Source organism: Mytilus californianus, unplaced genomic scaffold, assembly GCF_021869535.1.
Source record: "Mytilus californianus isolate M0D057914Y unplaced genomic scaffold, xbMytCali1.0.p SCAF_43, whole genome shotgun sequence".
Taxonomy (NCBI): domain Eukaryota; kingdom Metazoa; phylum Mollusca; class Bivalvia; order Mytilida; family Mytilidae; genus Mytilus; species Mytilus californianus.
Window position 1 is genome coordinate 682877 of NW_026262694.1, and position 27534 is coordinate 710410.

Below are 27534 nucleotides of genomic sequence, written 5' to 3' on the forward strand. Positions count from 1 at the left end.
CTGCTACAATACCACCAGCTTTGTCATTCAGGTTCATCACTTACTGCCTCAGTATTTTTGATGTGAAGAAATACGGCGATAGAAAGGACGACATGCTGTTCCATAGATCTGCAGTATTTACAATTGATCCATCATTAGAAATTCATATTCTCTGTGAAGATGAACGAATTGTTGTCCGTCTTGTTCATGCTAAGAAGAAAGTCTTGATATTGAAAGACCTTGCTTCAAGTATCTGCGATTGTCTGAAATCAGCCCTGCAGAACATAAGTCAGCTTTATATCCAAACCAGCAGTGATAACTCTGAACTAAGCGTAGGGACTTTTGAAATGAACTTATGCTGTAGTGTTGCAAAAGATCCATGCCTGCTATCCATTGGAGAATTCAACAAAATCGATAGTATCTGGGTATGTCCCGGACACAAATTGGACCATGACAAATTTGTGATGTCCTCTTGGATAACAGAAAAGGTATTTTAACATTTGATAAGCACATTTGTTTTCAAAATACAACTTTGTGCATTCTGATTCTGTCTTTAAACTTTATATTTTAATGACATACATATGTTACTGTAGAATTCTTTGATTCCAATTTTCGTGGAATTCGTGGGTGTAAGTAAACCAAGAATTTAAAATGTTCTACATTTCTTTCTTTTGCAAATGAAAGACATTCTTGATAGGACACATCAGTGACGTTCGACAGAAAACAGTTTTAATATCAAATAAAATGCACACTGTAGAGCATGAAAGCCCAATAGCTCTTCACATCCTTGTCGTTTTACTTAGTTGGATTGTTGTCTCATTTTTAATTTTTTTTTTTATTATTGAGAAAGACACGCTAACATGATTCACTTGGTCAAGCCATTACAGAAATCGTTTACACAACATGTACCTGGTGATATATTCCAGTTTCATGTGTATCAATTTTTGTAGATTGTATGTTTGTTGATATTTGATTTTTAGGTTTTTCAAAAGTTTATATTTAAGCTTATAGAAAAAAGATAATCATTGAAATTTAGATTCATGGATCCCCGATACCACCAAAATCCTAAAAATTGTGTTGATCGAAATTGTAAATCCACAGTAATGCGTTTGATGTTAGAATCGTTTTACATTGTGTTTAGCCCTCAAACCTGGTGTTTCATGTAATGTTGCAATCACTAACGGGCGATAGAAACAAAATAGCATTTATTTACCATAATCATCCTGTCAACACATGTGGTTTAAATCCATTTATGCTTCATACAAATCCAACTTTTTTTTATCCTATATTAGTTTCTTTCTTTATTGGCATTTTTTAAATAATTAAAACCATATACATACTGTTATTTGTTCAGCTTGCTTTTCTTTTCAAGCATTCGTAATGGAAACTACTCAGAAAGCATTGTGTGTTGATGGACATCGTATCATTCATGTGTTTTCCTACATTTTTGTACAATTGGGTCATTGCCGCTAATGGTTGGCTATCCGTCAATGATTCACCCAGTAACCAATCTTGTTTTTATAATTGAATGATTGATATGATACAATTTGTCGGTAAAACAGAACGAATAAAGATAATAAATGGATACATTACTTTGGTCTTGTTTTACTTTGATTGTCACTAATGAATCTTATGTAGACGAAACTCGCGTCTAGCCTAATAAATCATTCTGTTATAAAAATGGAATATTTCATGTGTTTTATGCTAAATTTATATTTATAATAAACTTTAGCAGCAGGCATCCTACAAAAACGAGATTTTCATTAATGGGACCAACTTTACTGCATCAGTTGCGCATTCTCATAAATAATATTTCTTCATTAATGCCTGAGGCTATAATATTTTAAACATTCTGCATACTTTCATGTGCTGAATCAGAGCTTTACATGACAGTGATATATCTCGCAACTTGAAATGATTCTTAAAAACAAAGAGCAAACTATTTGATAAAACAATATTAGATGTTCCCTTCCAGTACCGAAGTACTCACTCCCTGGCGGAAGTTACCCTTATTGACTTACAGTCAACCCGCAAAGGTATCGACCCAGTGGTATTTATTATATTAACAGCATTAATTTTACCCCAAACAAAGAGCATTGCAACAGTCCATCAGATCTTTCATATAATTATGTTGATTTTAGCTATTGGAAAGCGTCATTCTCACACAATGTCGGAAATAGATATATGATATCAAGACGAATGTGAAAAGCATATCATCCCACAAATCATTTTTGGCGGAGTAAGTTGACCTCTTTCCGAAACAATAAAGTACAATAATGTGTTACGAAATACGTTATGTACTCAAAATTGAAGCTTGATGACTTATCTGATATATTCGGTGAATATTTAATATTTAGATTTTTTTTTCAAATCTTTTTCATTATTTTTTACAAAACAAAATATGAATTACATTTGTTTTTTAGGAAATGACGAAGAAGTGTGAAATAACCTGTCCAGGTAGGAAGGCATTCACTCAAAAGTGCATTGCAATTAGTTGTCTAGACGTGTGAAAATAATAATAGAAACTAATTCCAAAAAATAGCGGACTTTATTGCTTTGATTGTCTTATTCCCTTCCCTGATTCCAATAAATATAATATAACATATACTAATGTATCATTGAGTCAATTTCCAGAGTAGAGGAACACTTTAGATTCACACAGCTAAACGGTATGCATTATAAAGAATATTTTGAGGTTTAATTGTTCAAACAGGCTTGCATATTTCCTTCACATACACAGTGAAAAATGAAAAAAGAGACAAACAGAGATTCGAACTAATATTTTATGAATTCATCTACTCTACATTGACACATAACCTCGTAATTAACAACTTCTATAAGATAAAATATACCTGATTATTGAAAGGAAAGCAGTATAAAAGAGGCGGAATATACCAAAACGACTATCAAACTCACAAGACAAAGACAAACTGGCAAAACACGAACATCGACAAAAAAACAAGCAGTTTACAAAACACTACATAGACATACAAAAATGTATAACAAAAATACCGAACTCCAAGGTAAATTCAAAAAGGGAACAGTCTAAAATAACTGACAACATCAAACGTTCTCAACCAACTTAACTGACTTGGTACAGACATTTTCAGAAGAAAAATGGGACTTTAAACCTAGTTTCATAGCAACGTGTATTATAATTGTTTATAGTTCCTTTGACACAATTGGGTAAGCAACCCAAACAGACATAAAAGGTTAATATGACAATAATTGGAATCCATTAGCAAAAATTGTGAAAACCTATATCACAGAAATGCAACACATCTGCAAAACAAATTCAAACAAACATACAAATAAATCTAGCAAATCTGCCCAAAAAAAAAGTTGATGTACATAATAGCAAATTTGACAAGGACAAAACACGTGTTTGTAGTTGATAGTATATTGACAAAGACGTCGATAAAAATAAAATAACAAAATACCGAACTCAGAGGAACAATCTTTAAGGAAAGACCCTAAACAAACGACAAAACAGTGTTTGTAGTTGATTAAACATACCGTACAATATACAATATTCTAATAAAGTACACAATAAGTGAAATATAAATACTAGGGTACAAAGAATGGAAACAACACTGCAAACAACTCTTGTGTCCGAATCTCACCCCAGGACCAACTGTAGTTGCTCCGAAAGGGGAAGCAGATCCAGCCCTTCTTGAAGCACCTGTCGTGTTGCTCGAGTTAATTAAAACAAGTGGATAAATCTAGTTCAGTTGGTCACATTTGAGAAAGAGAGGATGGGTTTGAGATTACGAAAATGTAACATATCCATCGTCAACTATAAAACAAATATTTATAATGGTAAATACATTCGTGATGGCGTCCGCAAACTTTTCAAAGGGATGAATTAATTTCATAAGTTCATTTTAATATGCCAAAAACTATTCGTTTGACTATTGTTTGAATACAAGTTTTTAACACTTGTTGAATAAAAATTCTTCTTTTGCTTTTATGTATTCATAATTACTAAGCAATACAAATATGCTAGCGGAAATACACTGACGAAATATCAATTTGTTAGTTTTATATCTAAAGCAGTGAAAAACACACCTACATTTGTTTTTAATTTTATCTATTTATTTAAAATTTTGTTCAATTCTAAACTTTGTTAATTTATGCATCGAATCATTAAACCATATTTCTGTTTTTCTCTTCCTCACAGCAATAAACTGTTTTCTCTATATTTGTTTATTACTTATAATTAAAACTTTGTTCATAATCTAAACTCTGATACTACCTAAACAATTTTAACATACTGAGTATATTGCATTTTAGAAACACCACATATATTTCACCACTGCATCAAATGTGTTACGATATTTCCGCACTCAAGACAGTTTGAGTTTAAAATTTAAAACGCGAGGCTTGTCGACCTTTATAAATATTTAAATTTAACTGTTGAGAGTGACGAAATGTAGTGGTGGTGGATCTGTTTCTCTAATGATTTTTAGACGATATCTAAACAAAGTTTATGTTTCCTTTTCAAAGATGTACAGGAATGTGTGTTCTTTACATGTGAAGTCATCAGGTATGGTCGCCTGTTTGCATGACGTCACGATAGACAATTTGGCGTCATAATTGAATGTTGACCAATCGTTTGCCGATAATAAAGTTCTCAATAGAGATGAGAAATGTTATCTCACACTGACCGAAAAATTGAAAATAGCTTGAAAATTATAGAAAAAAGTTTTGGGATATTCTTAATACTTATAGCATAATTTTTGTATAAACTGTTTGATTTTAAAAAAATCTGAAAGAATCGAAAAAAAAGTTTGTAAAATGTTATATGGCAAAAAAAATGTTGAAAATTAAATAGAAACCTTTGTTTGAAGGAAAAAAAACACTGCTTGCTACTGAACAAAAATCAGTTTGTTGTTGGTAAAACTATTCCAGAGTACTAAGACCAATTCCCATATTTTTCTTTAAACTGGAAATTATATCAATTATTCGTATGAATCGGATGATAATATCAATTTCTCCGATGCCAAACTAAGTAAAAAAATGATATGTTAAATTCCATTTTATCACACAAGTTTAAACAAATGGACTATCGTTTTTTAAATATGGACTATTTAACTTTGTTTAGGTATTGTGTACATCAAATTCATGATAAACTGAACCAAAACTGAACAAAACATCATTTCACTTATATTTCCATTTTTCATCACCTATTTTCAATTGAAGACAAGTATGTGGTTCATAAATGTTTCTCGTTTCTTGAGTGAAAACTTATAGTTTAGACAAATGACCTTTGCAGTAATGGTACATTGCAACCCAATACTTGCGACAATTTTTTTTTTCAAATAAGGCATAAGGATTTCTCTGCATTGGGGTTGCAAACCTTAATGTTTTGAATAATTTCAACATTAACAAAATAGTTAACTTACAAAAAAATTAATATATCAATGATATTTCATGCTAGCAAAAACGTGCTGACTTCCGGGTTGGTAATACTCTAAGGAACGAAACATACAGCAAAAGAGGCATCGTTCCAGTGGTTGTAAACACTCGTCAAAAGATCGGCTTAGGTTGATCCTGCCTCAAACATTTCTAAAGTGAAGATGAATAATAAATACATTTTTTTGAATATTTGTTCATACCTTCGGATTTTCAATTACATTCTTTCGATAAATCAACATAAAAATTAACCTCATATCAAATCTGGATACTATTCTCAATTAATAGCTCTCTGTTGACCCTAAATTATTTCATACTTTTTCTACAGTTACGAATGAAGATTTTCTAAGTGAAAACCTGTCAGCACTTCATCTGCGTCGACTGTCAATCCTTTACAATGTAGATGAGATTCGCGAATTGGTAACACATCTTGAACTACCATACGCCGAATGGAATGACCTCTTCATCGTAGAACCTGAACCACAACTACTGAAATTCAAAGCATTATGTCTCTGTCACGAGCAAGCAACACTGACTTTCAGAAAAATTAAAAAAGCCGTAGAGGAAGGAAAGATACAAAATCCGCATACCTTATGCAAGGTAAATGTATTTCATTGAACACATTTTAATATTTTACTTGTTTAAGATGTTGTTGAACTGCTTATATGTATTTCCAAACAAAAGAGTTGTTTGAATTAACACTTCTACGTTGTGAATTACAAAAGAATATTTTCGTCACATAAAGTGTCATTTCTATTTATTTGAAGTTAGCAGTTATAAAACAAAACATTTAAGGTCGTGTTTATTCATGTTGCAATAGTTGGAATAAATTATGGATCCAAGGAAAAAGTGGTGTTTTATAAAAGATCTCTGCTTATGTCATCCATTGGTTGAAGTGTCATATAGGTTTTATTTCTCATCTTAGTTGTCAACATCGTATTGAATAACGCGTTTCTATGTAAAGGACATAGTGTACAACAAAGTGATGAGCACATAAAGCATTACACTAGATAAAAACATACCCAATATTTTTTTCCAGCAGTATTTGACCTCATTTTACATGGTAACATTTTGTTAACCTTAATGAAGCTGAAAATAATGAATATTCGACGTAACTAGCTGAATGCGTCTTGTCAGTTCGTTGGCGAACAAACACTTCTTTGAGAATACAGTCGGAACAATATTGCAAAAAAATAGACTATCTGTATAGATAAGTAGTCGCAACAAAAGATAGATATATTCACGTTTAACTTTATGAATTTAGAAAATTCCCGATATTATTATGGACATGTCATTGGGTCGATCTAAATACAAGGAAGCAGACTTGTTTGTGTCATTATTCAGTGTTGTAAAAAAATGACGAAATGACATCAAATTGTTAAATAGGTGTCTTACATTGTTCTGTAGAACAACGTGTTAAGAAAAAAGGGTTCTCATGAATTGATGTGGTTTTAATTGCATTGTAAAATATTAATCATAGTTACATCTGCTTTGTACAGGTTATGAGAGGCGCATTTGTGGACTTTGGTAAGCAAATTTTTTTCAATGACATCGTCTGTATTTATTGTATAGAATAGATAATGTGTATGTATAAACTAAAAGAACATAAACTATACATAGTATTAATAATTTGTTTCTTTTTACACTAGAAAATTATACGAAAAATTATTATATATATAGGTATATTGCATATAATTCATCGCATCATTTAACTTGCATTTCTTGGTGGTATTTGGTTCATTTCACAAACAAAAGCTAGCAATTAGATTGTTTTCATAAAATAACAAATTCCTATTAATTCAATATAAGATGCACGTTTTGAAACTATGCAAAACACAAGTTTGGTTATCTAAGTTTACTATGCATCCCCTACAAAGATTTGACTGTTTGCAAAGGGTTCACAGTTTTCATTAGTGTCATGTGCATATGTGTGGGATTATGAATTTCTTTTTGGATCTTAAAGTCATATGATTCCAATTTAACCCCCAAACAAGTTGAATATGTTTTGTATCCTTGAAATGCTATAAAACAAGTGTACAGTGAGTTTCTTTGTAGTGAAAATCCTTCATTTTATCACAATTGTTTGAAAAGTTTTCCTTTCGAATTATTTTTCCTGCCTTCTACTTCGATGATAGTTTTTTTGTTCCGTATGCAGTGACCTTAACGACAACACCACTATAATGAAATGTTAATGCACATACTATGTAAACAACTGTTTAACCAAAGTTTAGTTTACAAACGAAAAATATGAAAAAACACATTAACATTGGTCTATCATCTGACTATTTTTCGTGTGCTCCGTGAGCTTGTGATATTTTATCAAGGTTACAACAGCTTTTATGTGTATATGTGTGGGATTATGGATTTCTTTTGGGGTCTCTAAATCATATGATTCTTCCAGTTTAAAAAAGTCGATTGTCCTTTGGTATCCTTTGCCTCTCTTTCCTCTCTTTCTGTGTGTAATTAACTATACCTTTATACCACTTGGCAATAGCGCAGTGGAAGTTTAAAGGAGGGAAACGTGATGAAAGAGGAAATAAACAAACGTAGAAGGAAAATAGCTATTACTGATTCTGTAAAAAAAGAAATACATCAAATTATATAAAAAATGTTATGACGATATTAAAATGACCAAATGGGAGCGCATGGAAAATATAACCCCCCCCCCCCCCCCAAAAAAAAGCAACACATAAAAATGGCTATATGAAATCAGTTATTATATACGGGCTCAAAAAAGAGGGACGAAAGATACCAGAGGGACAGTCAAACTAATTGATCGAAAACAAACTGACAACGCCATGGCCAAAAATAAAAAGACAAACAGACAAATAATAGTACAGATGACTCAACATAGATAACCAAAGACTAAGCAACACAAACCCCACCAAAAACTGGGGGTGATCTCAGGTGCTCCGGAAGGGTAAGATACTAGCTTGAAAGCATATTTAGCATGTTTAGGGAACGATCTGTAAACTTTGGTTCCAAATTCCAACAGTTAATTAGCAGCCAAAGTTTCGATCATTAAATCCTTTATGAAATGTGTGTAGTCCATACATGATGGATTCGCAAAACATGCAAAGAAGCAGGAACAAATTTACAAACATTTTGTCAATTATATGTGTCCAAAGCACTTTTCTGGATTCACCTTCATCAGGAACGTTCAAAACCAAATATTTGAAAGTCAATGATTAATAAGCATCAAAACAGTAAAGATATTAAGGACACTATTGTTACTTCATGTTATTTCAGATACTGATCCAGAGAAATGGGATCTGGTTCCTTCGGATGAAGACATTCATAGAATGGCACCTTTGATTGGAAACAAATCCTTATTTTTTCTGGTTGAACTTGGTATGGACCTCGAGACATGGGAAACCATCAATCACAGGCAAACGAAACGAGATTTAGTGAAACTAAACAAGGGTATTATAGATGAATGGATGCTTATTTGTAAAGCAAAGAATGTTAGACCCACTATGCGGATGATTGCTCAAGCGTACAAAAGTATTGGAAAAGACATTCGAGTTCTTGAAAATACTCTGTTCAACTGACCAGAGACACTCTTTTTGCTCTCTGGTGTACCTGATGTTGTTTAATGCATATATGTTTAACAGTAATATCGAGTTCTCAAAGACATTAATTGTTTTTGGAAAGATCTGTAAGAAATCTGAAATTAAGAAAGATAATAAAAATTAAATAATAAATGGAGTAAAATGCCAAACAGTTTGAAAAAGATTGGCTATGAAGATCTAGCCCACATTGACTAGTAATGTCAACAACATTGCTGCATATTGATAGAAGAAACCTTAATAAGTTCCTTTGACTTGTTCTATGGTTTTACTCAACTGATATTTTGCATATAATATACAAACGAAATACTATACTTCTTAAATAAACAAAACTTTTCCCCTAAATGAACCTTATCTTTTACACTAAAACCCAAAAGTTTGAAAAGTAAAAAACTCGTTAAATGTTTAATCCAAAAGACCTCAATATATAGTCGAAATAGATAGGTAACATGTAAACATGTAAACATTAAAAACAAGGAATACTATTCAATGTGTGTAAGATCTTAATAGCCACTTCTTTTGCATTTAACTCCATTCATTAATTCATGTGTTATGGTCCGCTGTTCAGTACCCGAGAAATGTAGTGCAACAATTTGTTGACACCAGACACCGGTCGTTTTTTCTTTTTCATTGGTGTCGCTTCACAACTGATATCAATAAATTCTTTAGAACCTTTAAAACATCGGACACAGTATTGGCAATGTACTGTTGGGCTCTGACTTGCTCCTCTCGGATACCAAACATTTAGTTTGATGTAGATATAAAACTTCTTTTCATGATTAAATGAAAACGACAAAGACTATTTATGTACTGTATAGTAGGGCTACATGAGTTGACAATAGATACGATAATTGGTATGATTATATCCTTTATAATATCCTTGGGACATCACACAAAACTGAGTAAAATCAAAATTTCTAAGTATTGGAAACACGATGCAGTTTTTTGTTTTGTGTTTGATTATTTTTCATTTCACATAATACATGTAATATGACTTTTTTATTACCTATATTGATCTTGTATATACGTATGTTTTTATTGCAAAGTTTTTATTTCAGATATATATTTATATTTTATTGATATAACTTTTTTCATGGTCGGACATACCGTAAATTCTACGTATTCGAAATTCCAGAGCAATTTTCTGAAAAGGATTCAAGATAAAATGAACTATACGGTAATATCAACTCACCTCGCTTTTGCTCGAGATAAAATAATAGAATATGAATACTCAACCCCTGGTTAAAGAAAACAAATCTACGGCTGCCATCAATTATTTCTTTATTGATCTATGATAACAGAGTCATAAGTATATGCTGTATTTCGACTTTGAATTGTTACTTTATAGATACGATAACCAGTCTTTTGAAGAAGCCTTTGAAATTTACCAAAAATAACAATGTCCTTTTTTGTTCTTATGAGTAATGAGGTAAAAATAAAGAATTTTGCAAATGACCTATCGTCATCTAATCCTCTTTATGAATGGCAAACATGCACTTGAAATAACAAATGGCTGTGAGTTGCTTATAATGTTTTGCTTATCATCTGGTATCATCTCAATGATTAAGTGGAATACGTTTTTTGATTGCGTTAGGTAATTGCGTCAGCTATCATCAGAATAAGAATCAAGGTGTATTGATAATTTGTGCACATTAAACACAGTAGAAACGTTGCGCTTTTGCAAGTAGCAACATACCAATTGTCAGGTTACACCCATTTGTTAAATATGTAGGTAGTTTATGGACAAACGTGTCGTGGTTAAGCTTAGAAAAATATATCTTCAGATTGAAATATATGTGTACACATGATTTATGATTAGAAGGGAGGCGAAAGATACCAAAGGGACATACAAACTCATAAGTCGAATATAAACTGACAACACCATGGCTAAAAAGGAAAAAGACAAACAGACACACAACATTACAAAAAACAATACATAAGACTGATCCAGCTCCACATGTGGTACCCGTCGTGTTGCTCATGTTAGTACAAATCCCGTGATTTGTCTAATTCGCTAGGTCACACTAGTGAAAAAGGAGACAAGATTGTAGTTTCGAAAATTGGAACATATAGGTTGCCATCTGTGAAACAGATATTCCATAAAGGTCAACCAACTCGTGATGGCGTCCGTAAAATTTACGACGGGACGATTTCAACTTCAATTAAAACTATTAGTTTAACCGCTTCCTTGTGAACAGCAACCCACTATCAAGGAAATCATGATATAGGAAATGCAAGCCCTTGAATATCGTATCAATTGAGGGATGTATACTCCGTAGAAGGCGCTGTTGGAATGTTGTAACATAAAAATTGAAAGTTCACAATTTGTAAGCTGAAATCATATCTTTTGTCGTAAAGTTTTGTTTTCAACAGACCCTCATTGTCAATTTCTGTGTGTAGGTCAAGATATGAGGCAGACCTAACTGTATCTGTTTTATACTTTATACTTTATCTCAAGCTCGATGGGATAGATGCGTTATGTTTCAAGAAAAAGATTATTGATATGATATGATACTTCGATAGATGTGTATTCTACTGCTATAAATAATGTTTTATCATTTTGCTGTTTTTTGTTGTACATTTTATAAAACGTGTTTTTGTTTGTTTTTTATTGATATTTCTAATGTTTTTATGTGTGTATACCATTACGTGTTTGGTCAATATTAAAAGGATATGGGTGAAATACTTAAACTAGTTTCGATAAAATGCAGCCCGCCTCATGAAACTTTACTAATACCAAATAAGCAATATCAGCATTGAAGCTGATATTATTTCTTAAGATCAATGTCTTTTTAAGAGAATAATGTTGATAGCTGGTCACTAGATGGACTTTGTTTGAAAAACAATATGCTTAGACGATGCATTGCTTGCATTATGGTTAATACATTCACTGTTTGATAACCTTGTTTTTTTGTTTTTTTTTTCATCTCGTATTCTCGTCGGGGTTGCTGTCATATTGACGATCTTGTTTCATTGGTAAGGCTTCAAAAATGAACTCAATAAATCCTTAAGAACCGTGGATACATTCTTATTCGATGGTTACTTTTTTGATTGATTATTTTGGTAGATGTTCGTCAATACTTTCAGGACGCAATCCAAGAATGCAAGTTTCCTTTTTTTCAAATTTAAAAGGGCAAGTTTTCATGAAAATACATTTTGTTTTCACTGGACGAAAAAGGAAATCACGAGTGTAAATGAAACTATATCAACACACACGTAGCTGATGGTAGTTAGATATCATTTTCTTTGTTATATTTGTTTTCGGAAACGTTTTGAATGATTAAAACACTCGGGTAACGATTGTATCAACCTAACTTTAAACACCTAATTTCCATAACCTTTATCAACACAAACAGTTATCTTTATGTGTCATTTTACCTTTTATTTGTTAGCGTGTGTTTGTTGTTTAGATTTATTATCAAATACCATTTTGTTGATTGATGAAGCGCTATACCATTGTATTATTTGTTTGCTTAAACAGATGTATCATAACTGCTTTCAAAATAAAGTAATCAAACAAATTAGGTGTATTAATTCCTTCCTTCTAATAATTGTGTTATTTTCGACAAATATTACAAATACATTTCTATCAATACAGACGTACACCATTACATGGTACAAGGAACAGATTTAAATGTACAGTATACAAATAAGAAGATGTGGTACGATTGCCAATGAACCACTATCCATCAACGTCAAAATAACGGAGATATTAGCTGTAAGTCACCGTACAACATTGAACAAACCAATATTGTATAGTCAACTACTATACAGACAAAGGGTCATTCGAGCTATCAAGGGATACGGCAACAAATCAGAAGATGCAGTCAATGTACATAGATAGTGAAAAGAAGGCTCCTATATACGATCAGTACATGCAATTTACGTTGCCCAGTACACATGAGACACAATGTGTTAATCAAATTGAAAAGTTATAGTGAACAGAAATGTTTTAACTTTTATTGAAGCGACACGGATGAGTCTGTTGAAGACGAAACGACAGTCTGGCGTGCAAAATGGTAAGCCTAGTATCTTAGATCAGTCTCGTGCCTGTTTACACGATATAAAATCTAAGACTGATATATTTACTTGCTTCTTCAAATCTTGCTTTCTTTAGAGTTTAAATTTTAGAATTTGTGTTCTCATAGTTTCTCGTTTATGAGCGAAAAGAAACAAAAGCAACCAGGAGAAAGAAGGAACATTTGTGGAGATCCTAACACAGGTTATAGAAAGTACAGGTGTTCTATAAACACATTGCATTGCGTAAAAAGAGAGTGAATACATTCCAATTCATCATTTGCAAACAACGAAACTATTATTTGATTGTTGCTATTTCATCATGTGTCCAAAATAGTTTAAGAACTAGTTGATATTGGAAATAATATCAGTATTCAAGATGGGTCCGGAAGCTTCCCTGGGCATGCATCGTGATAGTGGAGCTTTAAAGGAGATGTTATGGCATAACTATCCAAGCTCAAGTACGAATATCATTTATTGTCGCTCGTGTAAGATTTGAAACAATCAATAAGGATGCATGATCGGTTAACCTGTTTACAGCCAGTGAAATCTTTTACTTCAAAAATTTAGACTTTCAAAAATATCTTCCGGTAAACTGCGAAATATTTCCGAATATACTCCGGTTATTCTATGTTCTAACTATGTAATTTCCTGCAATGTTCCAATTTAGTGACAGGAACTTATTATAACTGTTCATTAAGTTAGCAAACCAGTTAAGTTTTATTGTTTAAAAGATTTTCTCTATTCTTCATGCTATTTTCACATTATTTAACATTGCCATAAAAGCGGAAGGTTTGGCATGCCACAAAACCAGGTTCAAGCTACCATTTTCTTCTTAAAATGTCCTGTACCAAGTCAGGAAAATGGCCATTGTTATATTATAGTTCGTTTCTGTGTGTGTTACATTTTAATGTTGTGTTTTTGTTGTGTCGTTGTTCTGCTCTTATATTTGATGCGTTTCCCTCAGTTTTAGTTTGTAACCCGGATTTGTTTTTATCTCTATCGATTTATGAGTTTCGAACAGCGGTATACTACTGTTGCCTTTATTTCTCGGTCAGTGTGAGAAAAATATTTCTCATCTCGATAGAAAACTTTGTTCTCGGCAAATTATTGGTCGAAATTTAATAATGGCGTCAAAGATTTTTGATTTCTTCTGAATTTACTTTTGTGACGTCATGAAAAAGGCGACCATTCCTTATGACGTCGCATATAAAGAACACAACTTTCTGCAATTCTTTGAAGCGAAAGGATACACTTTGTTTGGATATCGTCTAAAAATCTTTAAAGAAACTGATTCCGCCTCGTGTATTACGATAGTTTTCCACTCAAAACAATTCACTTTTACATATAGAAAATGCGCGGTAAGCCTCGCTTTTTAAATTTTAAAATGTCGAGTGGAGAAATGTCGTTACACACTTGATGCAGTGGTGGAATCTATATTTCTATTATGAATTGTAAGTTGATTAAACATTTTAAAATTATGAACGCGAAATTATGTTCGAATTCCGTTCATAAATATTTGTCAGGAAAATATAATCAGTATGTAAGTGTGTTATTTGGATAATTAGATATAAGCATTACAGATAATCTGAACATGATCCCTTATTTGACAGTTTTAGCTCTTATTGGAGCGACAAGCATTTTTAGCGAGCAAAGTGGAAGATACAATTTTGCTTAAAATTGTCATTATAATGATTATAACCATATTTAAATATGTATGCTGTCATGTGCGTTATTTTTATTAGTTCTATTATTTGACACAATTGTTTTGTTGTACCTTTTTGCAATATGACTTAAGGTTCTCCTAAACACATCAATTTAAATAGTTAATACTATTAGTCTATTTTATTTGTAAGACGGACATTATATAGATGAGTTGAATGCGGAAAAAATAAAACCTTACGAGAAAAAAAAGTTTTCTTTTTGGTTTATCATATGGCTTTATTTAATGTTCATAGTTGGATAATAGTTTAGAGCAGTTTTGCTTCAGCAATATATTCGGATTAAATGTCTTCAATGTTTAGTTTATGCTATTGTGAAAGGAAACCGATTAAATAGTGCTGAGGAAAGTTTATATATTAGTTTATCCATGCACACTTTATACAAATAAAACTATTAAAAATACATTAATTCGTCGGTTATTTACATCTGAGAGGAGAAACGATCTAGTCAGCTACCTTTATTTTTAGGCAGTTAAGCTGCCTTATGCTACCAACCTAGATTTGTGTTCTTCCCAATAAATGGTGTAACAAGTGCTATTGTTGTTATCTAGCTGGCTAATATATTATTAATAACTAATTGGGCACTTTTTTCATACTTTCAATTCTGGAATACAAAAAATATGACCAGAAAAAACGTAAATGATCGTCGAACTACCCAAAACTTTTGAAGTTGCACATAGGAAGTAGTGCTCAATAGAAATTCGTACGTAGTTTATCATCCCATGTGCTTTTGGCTAAGATGTCAAAGAACAATTGTATCAAATATTTCATAGCCGAAAATCTCTAATTACAAGTCGTTTACATTTCCCAAATGGCCAAAGGCGCAGGAATATTGTTCATGTACACCAAATCTCTATGATAGAGGAAATAAAGTTATATGTAGTAGTCTAAATTGGTGGTAATTTTAACTTACACGAAACGTAAGGTAAGTATTCTGATGTTTTAAAATAAGTTTTGTTAATAATGATGTTCTTTTCGTTTAAGAAGATTGTGATTATTTTATTTATTTCAATTAAATGTATGCACATTTAAATTCCTTTCTTTTATTATATAAACCCGTTTATCACTGACCTTGGCAGTTGTTGTTGTTTTTATGAATGTTGTTTTTAGGAATGAAAAAGATCCGAAAAATCGACGTTGATGGGATGTTTTAAGAAATGTGGACAACTCGTCCCCGAGACAAGTCGGACCGAGGCCAATCGGACAGTCTTAGAAGACAACTCGGACCGCTTATCAGATTTACAAAGGGTTTCATAAAATGTTGAACTAACATGTCTAGCGGAGTTATCAATCTTTCGTTTGTGCATTGGGGTCTATTTAGGGGTATTTTGAGGGGCCTAAATAAGGGAGGGGTACGTTAAGGCAGCTTTTTTTTTCATTTTTCCCGTAGTTTTTACCAAGCGCAGATAACTCTATTTTCCTCATTATTATTCATGACGTCATCAATTAAATCTCGGCGTCGCGAGGCTATATTTGTTAGTAGCACTTATTGAGATGCCCAATTGTTTATAAAAGTATTGAAATATGATGCATTTATATCATATTGACTGACATTTAACCTCATATTCAAAGATTTACGTAAAGTTTATTAAATTTAGCCGTTTTTTGTATCGCAGATTAGGCCCTGCCTATTTTTATTAAACGACCAATCAAAATTATCTTGGGGTCTTAAAGATGTTTGCAGTATGAATGAGTCGAGCACCTGTCTGATTTTTATACAGAAAAGAATGTTCATGTATAAACGTGAAATTTGATGCAGTTTTGTAGTTTTGTTGGCAGACAAGTGACTGTGGATGGCTAGTATGATTATTTTCAATGTGTAAGTTGTAATTCAAGCGATAAATAATAGTATTTACCCAGAATAAAGTCGCATAATGTCAAAATCAACGGGCAACCACGTGTGATTTGCCATGTTGTCGCCAGATTAATCATCAAACGACAAACTGTCCCCTAGATATGATTGATTTAAGTGAATAAGTAGTATTATTTAACGGGAATTATCATTGAAGTGGTTTGAGAGACTCCTTCGTGTGGCATTTGTCCCGGACATCGAATGCGATGGCGATGACATGTGTGTTTTCAGAAAACACAGGCACTTGTTTCTGTCAATGGGGGGTTTAACTATCCACACTCGATTTTTCGTACGAGTGTAGATTGTAAACCCCCCATTGACAGAAACAAGTGCCTGTGACAGAAAACGATAAGATAAGATATATTTTATTTCCAATTAAGGGCCCACAAGGGGCATATAGAATACAAGTATAAGGAAAAAGAACATTGATATGTGATGACAATGACTTGATCATATATATTGTTGAATGAAAATCAATGCATACTTCTCATTTGTTAACAAGTTTCTAGCCAATAAATAACCATACAGATAGGTGCAGTCCTAACCTGTACAGCAAATTAACTTGATAACCAGTCATCTGGACTGGTCAAAGTTAACCTGTGACAGGATTTATGACTGCTCTGACCAGTCCTAGGACCACAATCTAGTTAACTTGAAAAGCGGACTTGGTCCTAGGACTGTTTTTATGTCTGCCGAAAAAGTTAACTAGGAAACAGGTCCGCTATTGATATAGGTTAACTTCGAAACCAGTTCTGTCATAAGTTAACACAAGTTAACTTTGATTTTTGACAACTCCGATCGAACCAGACCTGATCTCAAGTTAACTTTTGGCCTGGTCTGCTCAACACTAAGTTAACTTGTAACCAGGACCGCTCTACATCGATTTTTTTTAATATCTTTTAATGTCTTTGTTTCTTGGTATAAACATAAAAAAATTAAGTCAATTTAATACTTCCGTGATACAAACATGATTAAATACATGTAGCTCCGTGTTGAAGTGATCTATTTGTAAATAAAGTACGCATAAAACTTTACTTGTTTATATACCAATATATCCGTGATCCGCCTTTCTATATATTAAACAAACGATAATGCTTACAATGCTAACGAGCTGAATATATATTCTAATACATATCAAATTCTTTAAATCGTATTAACCATATTTGCACTTTCTAATGTAAATCTATATAGCCGTAAAGTAAATCAGAAATAATTTTATGTCGGGATAGAATATAAAATACAAATGACAGCAATATTGGAACACAATCACTACTTTTTACCCGCATAAATTAAGAGTGCCAGCATGTCCTCCTTTTGTTCAATATATTGATAAGTAACACAATTTCAGTATTTTTGATACCCCAGGCTGACTCGTATAGCAAAATTAATTGACCGTATCAACCAAAACTTACCATATTTGCATATTTTATGTCAGGATGTATTGTATAATACAAATGACAGCAATATTGGAACACAATGTGGACACAAAATTTTGTCCGTATCAATCTAGATTGCCAGCATGTCCTCTTTTTAATCAAAATATTGTCTCGCAACAAAATTTCAGTAGTTTTAATACCTCAGGCTGACTCCTATACCAAATTAATTGACCGTAACAACCAAAACTGACCATATTTGCACTTTATTTTGTAAATCTATATAGCCGCATAGTAAATCAGCAACTATTTTTATGTCAGGATTTTGTGTATAATACAAATGACAGCAATATTGGAACACAACAACTACAAATTTTTGTCCACATAGATTTAGAGTGCCAGCATGTCCTCCTTTTGTTCAATATATTGATACGTAACAAAATTTCAGTAGTTTTGATACCCCAGGCTGACTCCTCTAACAAAATTATTTGACCGTATCAACCAAAACTGACCATATTTGCACTTTATTTTGTAAATCTATATAGCTGCATAGTAAATCAGCAACTATTTTTATGTCAGGATTTAATGTATAATACAAATGACAGCAATATTAGAACAAAACAACTACAAATTTTTGTTCGCATAAATTTAGAGTGCCAGCATGTCCTCCTTTTGTTCAATATATTGATACGTAACAAAATTTCCGTAGTTTTGATACCCCAGGCTGACTCCTATAACACAATTATTTGATCGTATCAACCAAAACTGGCCATATTTGCACTTTCTTTTGTAAATCTATATAGCCACATAGTATATCAGCAACTATTTTTATGTCAGGATTTAATGTATAATACAAATGACAGCAGTATTGGAACACAACAGCCACAAAATTTTGTTCGCATAAATTTAGAGTGCCAACATGTCCTCCTTTTGTTCAATATACATGATATATTGATACATAACTAAATTTCAGTAGTTTTGATACCTCAGGCTGACTTGTATACCAAAATTATTTGACCGCATTAACCAAAACTGACAATATTTGCACTTTATTTTGTAAATCTATATAGCCGCATAGTAAATCAGCAATTATTTTTATGTCAGGATTTAATGTATAATACAAATGACAGCAATATTGGAACACAACAACTACAAATTTTTGTCCGCATCAATTTAGAGTGCCAGCATGTCCTCCTTTTGTTCAATATATTGATACGTAATAAAATTTCAGTAGTTTTGATACCCCAGGCTGACTTGTATACCAAAATTATTTGACCGTATCAACCAAAACTGACCATATTTGCACTTTGTTTTGTAAATCTATATAGCTGCATAGTAAATCAGCAACTATTTTTATGTCAGGATTTAATGTATAATACAAATGACAGCAATATTGGAACAAAACAACTACAAATTTTTGTTCGCATAAATTTAGAGTGCCAGCATGTCCTCCTTTTGTTCAATATATTGATACATAACAAAATTTCCGTAGTTTTGATACCCCAGGCTGACTCCTATAACACAATTATTTGATCGTATCAACCAAAACTGGCCATATTTGCACTTTCTTTTGTAAATCTATATAGCCACATAGTAAATCAGCAACTATTTTTATGTCAGGATTTAATGTATAATACAAATGACAGCAGTATTGGAACACAACAGCCACAAAATTTTGTCCGCATAAATTTAGAGTGCCAACATGTCCTCCTTTTGTTCAATATACATGATATATTGATACGTAACTAAATTTCAGTAGTTTTGATACCTCAGGCTGACTTGTATAGCAAAATTATTTGACCGCATTAACCAAAACTGACCATATTTTCACTTTATTTTGTAAATCTATATAGCCGCATAGTAAATCAGCAACTATTTTTTTTGTCAGGATTTAATGTATAATACAAATGACAGCAATATTGGAACACAACAACTACAAAATTTTGTCCGCATCAATTTAGAGTGCCAGCATGTCCTCCTTTTGGTCAATATACATGATATATTGATACGTAACTTAATTTCAGTAGTTTTGATACCCCAGACTGACTTGTTTAGCAAAATTATTAGACCACATCAACCAAAACTGACCATATTTGCACTTTATTATGTAAATCTTTATAGCCGTATAATAATTCAGTAATATGTGTATGTCAGGATTTAATGTATTATACAAATGACAGCAATATTGGAACACAACAACTACAAATTTTTGTCCGCATTAATTTAGAGTCCCAGTATGTCCTTCTTTTGTTCAATATATTGATACGTAACAAAATTTCAGTAGTTTTGATACCCAAGGCTGACTCCTCTAACAAAATTGTTTGACTGTATCAACCACAGCTGACCATATTTGCACTTTATTTTGTAAATCTATATAGCCGCATAGTAAATCAGCAACTATTTTTATGTCCGAATTTAATGTATAATACAACTGACAGCAATATTGGAACACAACAACCATGACAACTACAAATTTTTGTCTGCATAAATTTAGAGTGCCAGCATGTCCTCTTTTTGGTTAATATATATGATATATTGATACATAACTAAATTTCAGTAGTTTTGATACCCCAGGCTGACTTGTATAGCAAAATTATAAGACCGCATCAACCAAAACTGACCATATTTGCACTTTGTTATGTTAATCTTTATAGCCGCATAATAATTCAGTAATATTTTTATGTCAGGATGTAATGTATAATACAAATGACAGTAATATTGGAACACAATGAATACAAAATGTTGTCCGCATAAATTAAGAGTGCCAGCATGTCCTCCTGTTGCTCAATATATTGATATCTAACAAAATGTCAGTACTTTTGATACCTCAGGCTGACTGGTATAGCAAAATGTTATGACCGTATCAACTAAAACTGACCATATTTGCACTTTAGTATGTAAATCTATATGTCTGCATTATATTTAATCAGAAGTTTTTTGTTATGTCAGGATGTATTGTATTATAATACAAATGACAGCAATATTGGAAAACAATGGATGCAATATCTTTTCCGCATCAATTTAGATTGTCAGCATTTCATCTCTGTATTAATAATATTAGACCATCACTAAAGTTAGTAGTTCAGGATGGTGTGTATAACAAAACTATGTGACTGCATCATCCAACACTGACATGTTTGATTTCATTTTTACTTTATAATGAAAAGTATATGAAGTTCTCTTCTGGGAATAGTATACTGTTGGTACATTATGTCGGTTGATTGATTTTGTTTGTAGCTAAACCTCAAGTGGCAACTATTTCATTCATGTGCACAACGAGTATATTGTTTTGGAAGTCCCATATCATCATTTTTAATCCGTAAAGACAAATCTGACGAAATTGACGAGATTGTTCATAATTATTCAACACCTTATGTATCCGGACACTGTACAATTTTTGTTAGAATATTTTGTCGAAAACAGAATCGTAAATCCAAGGCAAACAAGGTGAATTACGATGAAATATATCCATGTAATGCATAAAGTTTAATTTAGGAAGAGACTGTAAAAAATGGGGAACGAAGCAACGTCGACAATGATGTTGATATCCCATGACATAAAAATATTGTTCCGATGCGTTGGATAACCTTTCTATCCGTCTTCTGATTAAATAAAAACTTTCCTTTCTTTAATGATAGCTGTTTGTGATCACAAGTGTGTAATTTTATAGCCATTGTTTAATGTATATATGAATACATGAAATTAAAAAAAAAATTTTTTTTTAATGTGTATAATATCGATAGAGTCTAACGAGTAAAGACATTTGCTATACAGGAAAAAAAGAACGATGCGATTATTGTTTACATATTAAAAGCTCAGGTCTGATATCAAAAGTCATAAACACGGTAATCTGTCATAAGCAGACCTGTTCCCGGGTCTGGTCAATAGCAGACTTGTCCACAGGTCTGGTCATGGGCAGTTCTGTCTACAGGTCTGGTCTGGAGCAGACCTGTCTACAGGTCTGGTCTGGGGCAGACCTGTCCTCAGGACTGGTCAAAAGCAGACTTGTCCACAGGTCTGGTCTGGAACAGACTTGTCAATAGGTCTGCAGCAGTCCTAAAAAGCAGACCGTAGGTCTGGTCTACCAACGACAAAGTTAACTTGCTTGTCTGCTTAAAATTTCCCAAGTTAACTTGAAAAGCAGTCAACAAGTCTGCTCAAAGTTAACGTTTGTACAGGTTAGGACCGCACCCATCTGTACCTGGTAATGATCATCATATACTATATACACGGTGATGGAATGTGCCACTGGAATAGGCAGTCTGCACCAAAAAAGTTTCTGACTACTAGTAAGAAGACCAGTATTCCGACATTTTTGTCCAAGCAAAGTTTTTCAAAAACTTACTAGTCCGAACAAAATATTACTATAGTATAGGGCATCGGACTAGTGGCTAACGGTCCAGACTGAATAGGTAACTTTTTTCCGGCTTGAGAATATATGAATAGGTGTGGAAAACTATCAGAAATATGTGATAAGGTCATGAAAGTTCCAATTTCTTGTACACGTATATATGTAAAGCCCTGTCATTTTTTCTCACCCAAAAGTCTTACTGTAAGTAAACATTACGTGCAGAATCTTGGCCCTAAATATTCCACGCGAAACCAAACCAGTATGGGAAAAGTTTACATTTTTACCTGAGCAATATCCTTGTCTAATGGTTTTTCGTGCTATTAAGAATGCAGTATTGCGTCACGATTTCCATTGAAAAAGCATGCATTGTACAAAAACATGTGATCTGACCATATATGAAAAGGACTTTATAAAGTATACATACATTTTTAAGATCTAAACATTTATCATAAGGTCTTTGTAACAGAATCCCAGCGTCACCCCTATAAGGTATTAAAGTGGCCGCCTTGAGGGAAATGATGTTGTTTTTTTTAATATTGACTTGTGAAGGCCTTACGGTGACAGATATTTGCCTCATTGGCGGTCATTCACCATCACCTTATTTTTCCATATAGTCTAATTGCTACATTTTTTTTCTATGATATTTTATATTATTTGTTCTGTAAATAAAGAGGGTTGCTTACCGCTACAATCCATCAAAGAACGTGTAGCTTAAGATGGGAAATTATTGCACATGCTGATAAAATACGGAGCATCGGAATTAATAATCTTTGAAATTTTACTAAAATTACAAACCAGTTGGACATATTTGATATAGATAAACATGAATTTTTTATAAATTGATATTTTGAAAAAGTTTGAACTTGTCTAAAAGTTGTAATAAAGTTTCGAGATTGTCTGTTTTTGCCCGGGTTTGATTTCATTTTTACACGCACCATGATGATGTGCTGTCACATGATAACATTAGAATTCAATACAGTACAAAATTTGTCAATTTATATGTAATAGATCATTACCTTACAGCATTAGGGGTACCTGCAAACTAACTTGGTTCAATATTGTAAGTGGAAATCTATGGAAATAATTCCATTTGCTTAACTTGCCTGTGTAAAATTAAAAATAAAACTTGTACATGTACATATCTGATTAGTGTCTTTTGTATAAATAAAAAAAAAAGAAGATGTGGTATGATTGCCAATGAGACAACTCTCCACAAGAGACCAAATGACACAGAAATTAACAACTATAGGTCGCCGTACGGCCTTCAACAATGAGCAAAGCCCATACCGCAGTCAGCTATAAAAGGCCCCGAAATGACAATGTAAAACAATTCAAACGAGAAAACTAACGGCCTAATTTATGTACAAAAAATGAATGAAAAACAAATATGTAACACATAAACAAACGAACACCACTGAATTACAGGCTCCTGACTTGGAACAGGCACATACATACAGAATGTGGCGGTGTTAAACATGTTAGCGGGATCCCAACCCTCCCCCTAACCTGGGACAGTGGTGTAACAGTACAACATAAGAACGAACTATAAAAATCAGTTGAAAGAGGCATAACTCATCAGATGGATACAAATACAAATACTACAAATACAAGTGGACGTAAGCATGGAAATGGACTATTCAAAATATTGCTTCATTTTTGATTGACACAAAAACAATTAAAACAAATCTACATTGTACTAGAAATGCAGAACATAATATTGTCACAAAAATCAGATCCTTATTAAGGTTGTCACATTTTGACCAAATTATGTTCAGTCTTATTTACTTTTCCTTATTTGATACATACAAAATTTAGCATCCTTAGTACCATATGGTCTGAAAAGACGAAAAAAGGGGTTTAACCCCTACACATATTGTTTCTGTACCTAGTCTTTAACTAGCTTTAATTTATAATGAGATATTGATGTGGTAACATCATCAATGGTCAACATGGTCAAGACAAAACTTTAAATGAATCAATAATCATGATAAGTAAACATCAATAATTAAGAATATGGGTCCCTGTTTCATTAAATTTAAGCAAAGTTATCATTATTCGTCATGTTCATTGATCCCAGATTGGTAATCAGGTTTTATCAAAGTCACCAGAAGTGTTGTTAATTGTTGCTTGATTGTTGGTGTTTTAACGCCACTTTTGGGCTATTTCGTGGCGGCCAGTTTTTATTGATGGAAGCTGGAGAAAACCACCGACCCTCGATAGGAAAACTGACAATCCTAGACAATTAAGATTAGGGTCGAGTGCAACCTCCATGTTGACTGGCTAGTGATTACAGTAGTAGAACTACTCAGGCCACTTGGCCACCGAGGCCCCCTTTTATAAATGAAAACAAAACTGTTAGTTTAGCATGTTTAGGTAGGTATACTGGTATACAAAATAAAAAAGTTGAATCCTGGCAACTTTAGTTTTGACAAGAAATTGAAATAGCATGGAGAAAATATCAAAAGTATGAAAATAAATGTATGGGAGAATTTCTTAATACGATGGCCTTTTTCCTACATGTACTAGATATATAGTGAGATCTGATTATTATCTATTACAAAAAAACTTTGAAATTTTTTATTTTTTTTTTTAAATTGTTGTAAACTTTCACTGTTGCTAGACTGACAAAAATTTTCATTTATTTGTGTGCAAATTAAAATTTAATACTGTTAATTAAGAAATTGTTGTCAGGTTCTATTTAGGCAAATTATGGGACTGGATAGGTATCTCAATAATATTATCATTCTGTTAACTGATACAAACATGTATATATGTACGCAGCTCTTTCTGAACTTGTAATAATTAATCTAGCATGTTTGTCTAGCATCATATAGCATTGGAAACATAGCAAAAATGCCCTCTTGATGTCCTTTGATTCTTTTGTTGGATTTCTATCTCTTTGATCTATGCTCCTTTATTCATATATTTTTCGATTGAATTGTTTTACATTTGTCATTTCCTTATGCTGTATGGGTTTTGCTCAATGTTGAAAGCCAAACCAAGACCTATAGTTGAACTTGTTAACTTCTTTGTGAATTGGTTTTTTAATGAGAATCGTCTCATTAAATGTATATGTAGCATACCACATCTTCTGATTTTATATGTATATATTATACAAATATCACAAATAACATTTTTATTGTGTCACAAAACAGTTTCAACATTTCAAAATTCATTTGTAAATTCTGGGCGACTAATTCTTCTTCCAGATGAGTAAAGTTTTGATTTGACTTGCCCATGACAAGCACTCTTGCTACATAGTATGGTTTCAGCTCATTGTTGATGGACATATATTTACCTATTATTGATTAAATCCAGTCATTTGGAATTTGTTGGATAGTTGTCTCATTGGCAATTATACCAAATCTCCTTAATTTTATTTTAAAGTTTTTCATAATAATGCAAGTAAGGGTTGTTCCTATTCAAACGTGCACGGGAACTCTGAAATTGGAATTGGTGAGAGTTTTCATGAAGTGAAAGTTAAAAAGGAAATTCTGAAATTATAATATACTACATGGATTCACTACTTTTTTTGTGGTTTGGGGATATTTGATTTCATAGTTTGGAAACAGTTTACATACTAGGCTTAGAAGGAGAATTTGTTCTTCATTGAAAATTTTTAATTCGGTTCACTAATGAAATCTTCGAAAATTGATATCCGACAATATAAAACTCAATCTGAAGTAAATCTGTATAGATCGTTCTCGCTGCAACATTTTCAAAGTGCCTTTTGTTTATTTGTACAAATTTATTTTCAGAAAAATCACACTAAACTACCCTGCTTTTATGATCTTCATATATTCATGAATTAGGAAGAATATTCATGAATTTTCATGAATATTCCAGTTTTATTCATGGGTTCTATTCCAGTGTCAAAGTTATTCATGAATATACTGGAATATACATGAATTCTTAATAACTGTCTGAAGACAACCAAAAAGAATTGTTAAAATGCCTAAAGCTTACTATAATGATTTTTTTTTCTTTCTAAAACTAATTTGGGGACAAAAGAAACCTTTTTTTGGGACATGAATAATCATGAATAAACTTGAGTGTTTGGACTTTTTCTAATACATATAACATGAATCAGGATGAATAATGATGAATGAAATTTGGACTTAAAATATTTCTCGATTGTGTGACAAACATGAATAAGCATGAATAAATCTGCATGATAATGACTCAGAATTATGTGTGACCAACTGCATTAATAATATCGATGAAAAATGTAATTTGTTCTAGGATTTTGTTGTTTATTTTGACTTTTTTTTGGCTGAGGAAATATGTTAAATAATTAGATGAAAAAAATCATGAATATTTCATGTGACATCAAGCCCTTATGTTTGATTTTTTCAATGACCCCACCCTAAAACTGCTGCTTTGAAAAATTGGATGCCCTTTTTAAATGCCTCTCTCCCACTTGCTGCTTCTTAAAAAAATGAAAGATGTCCTCTTGGCTAGAAAATTTGAATTATTATTTGAATGCACCTGATAGATTAATTAATGAAAGTAAAGATAAGTGCATTAAAAATTTAATTTAACATGTGTATATAATGAGATTATAAAATATAATTTATTGAGGAACTATGATTTTTTATGGTTTTTATTTGAACAAATCAACAACTGATGATCAGAAAGTCTGAAAGCATAAACTGAAATTATATTCATTTTTAACAACATTGAATTATAATCTTGTTGTCACATACCAGGCATAACTGGTAGATATGTAAAAATTTAATTGAATTGTGTGAATGGTTATTTGGTGAAAATAATAAGTCGCTAGTTTTTTTAATTATCTTCAGGGGGTAAAAAAAGGGGAGGGTAATTAATTTGATTCCAAATGGCTTTCAATGTATACATAATACATAATAGAATTTATTGCTTCAAAACGTCTAGAACAATTGATTCTTTGTGGATTTTTTTTATACTTTTATGGGATTAAATGATTAAATGGAGCTGCCAATTTTGAAAGTAAACGAATTGCATGCAGATTCGAGTTACATTTACTCAACAATACTAGTGGGAAGTACAGAGACAGCAAATTTAATTACAGAAAGGAGGAGAACTTCACATGTATCCTTTATATCTGACACACAATTTTAATATGATACTGAATATTATTATATTTGAAACTGAACAGCGAGCATCATTAAGCTATGGTGAACAATTTGTATCTAAATACAATTAAGACAATGAAATGCTTGAAGGTGTTAGTGAACATGGGGAGGAGGGGATGGGGATGGGTACCATTTTAATG

At 32.3% G+C, this 27534-nt stretch overlaps 1 protein-coding gene and 1 long non-coding RNA gene across 2 annotated transcripts in view; both read left to right on the forward strand.

Annotated features, from left to right (window-relative positions):
• Positions 1-27534, forward strand: part of LOC127699901 (putative ankyrin repeat protein RBE_0317) — a 639895-nt gene that overhangs the window by 373757 nt on the left and 238604 nt on the right. The gene's annotated exons all lie outside the window — the stretch shown is intronic.
• On the forward strand, positions 5747-8782 carry LOC127699893 (uncharacterized). The gene is made up of 3 exons (XR_007981277.1): positions 5747-5994; positions 6894-6921; positions 8644-8782. It is a non-coding gene; the product is annotated as an uncharacterized LOC127699893 (long non-coding RNA).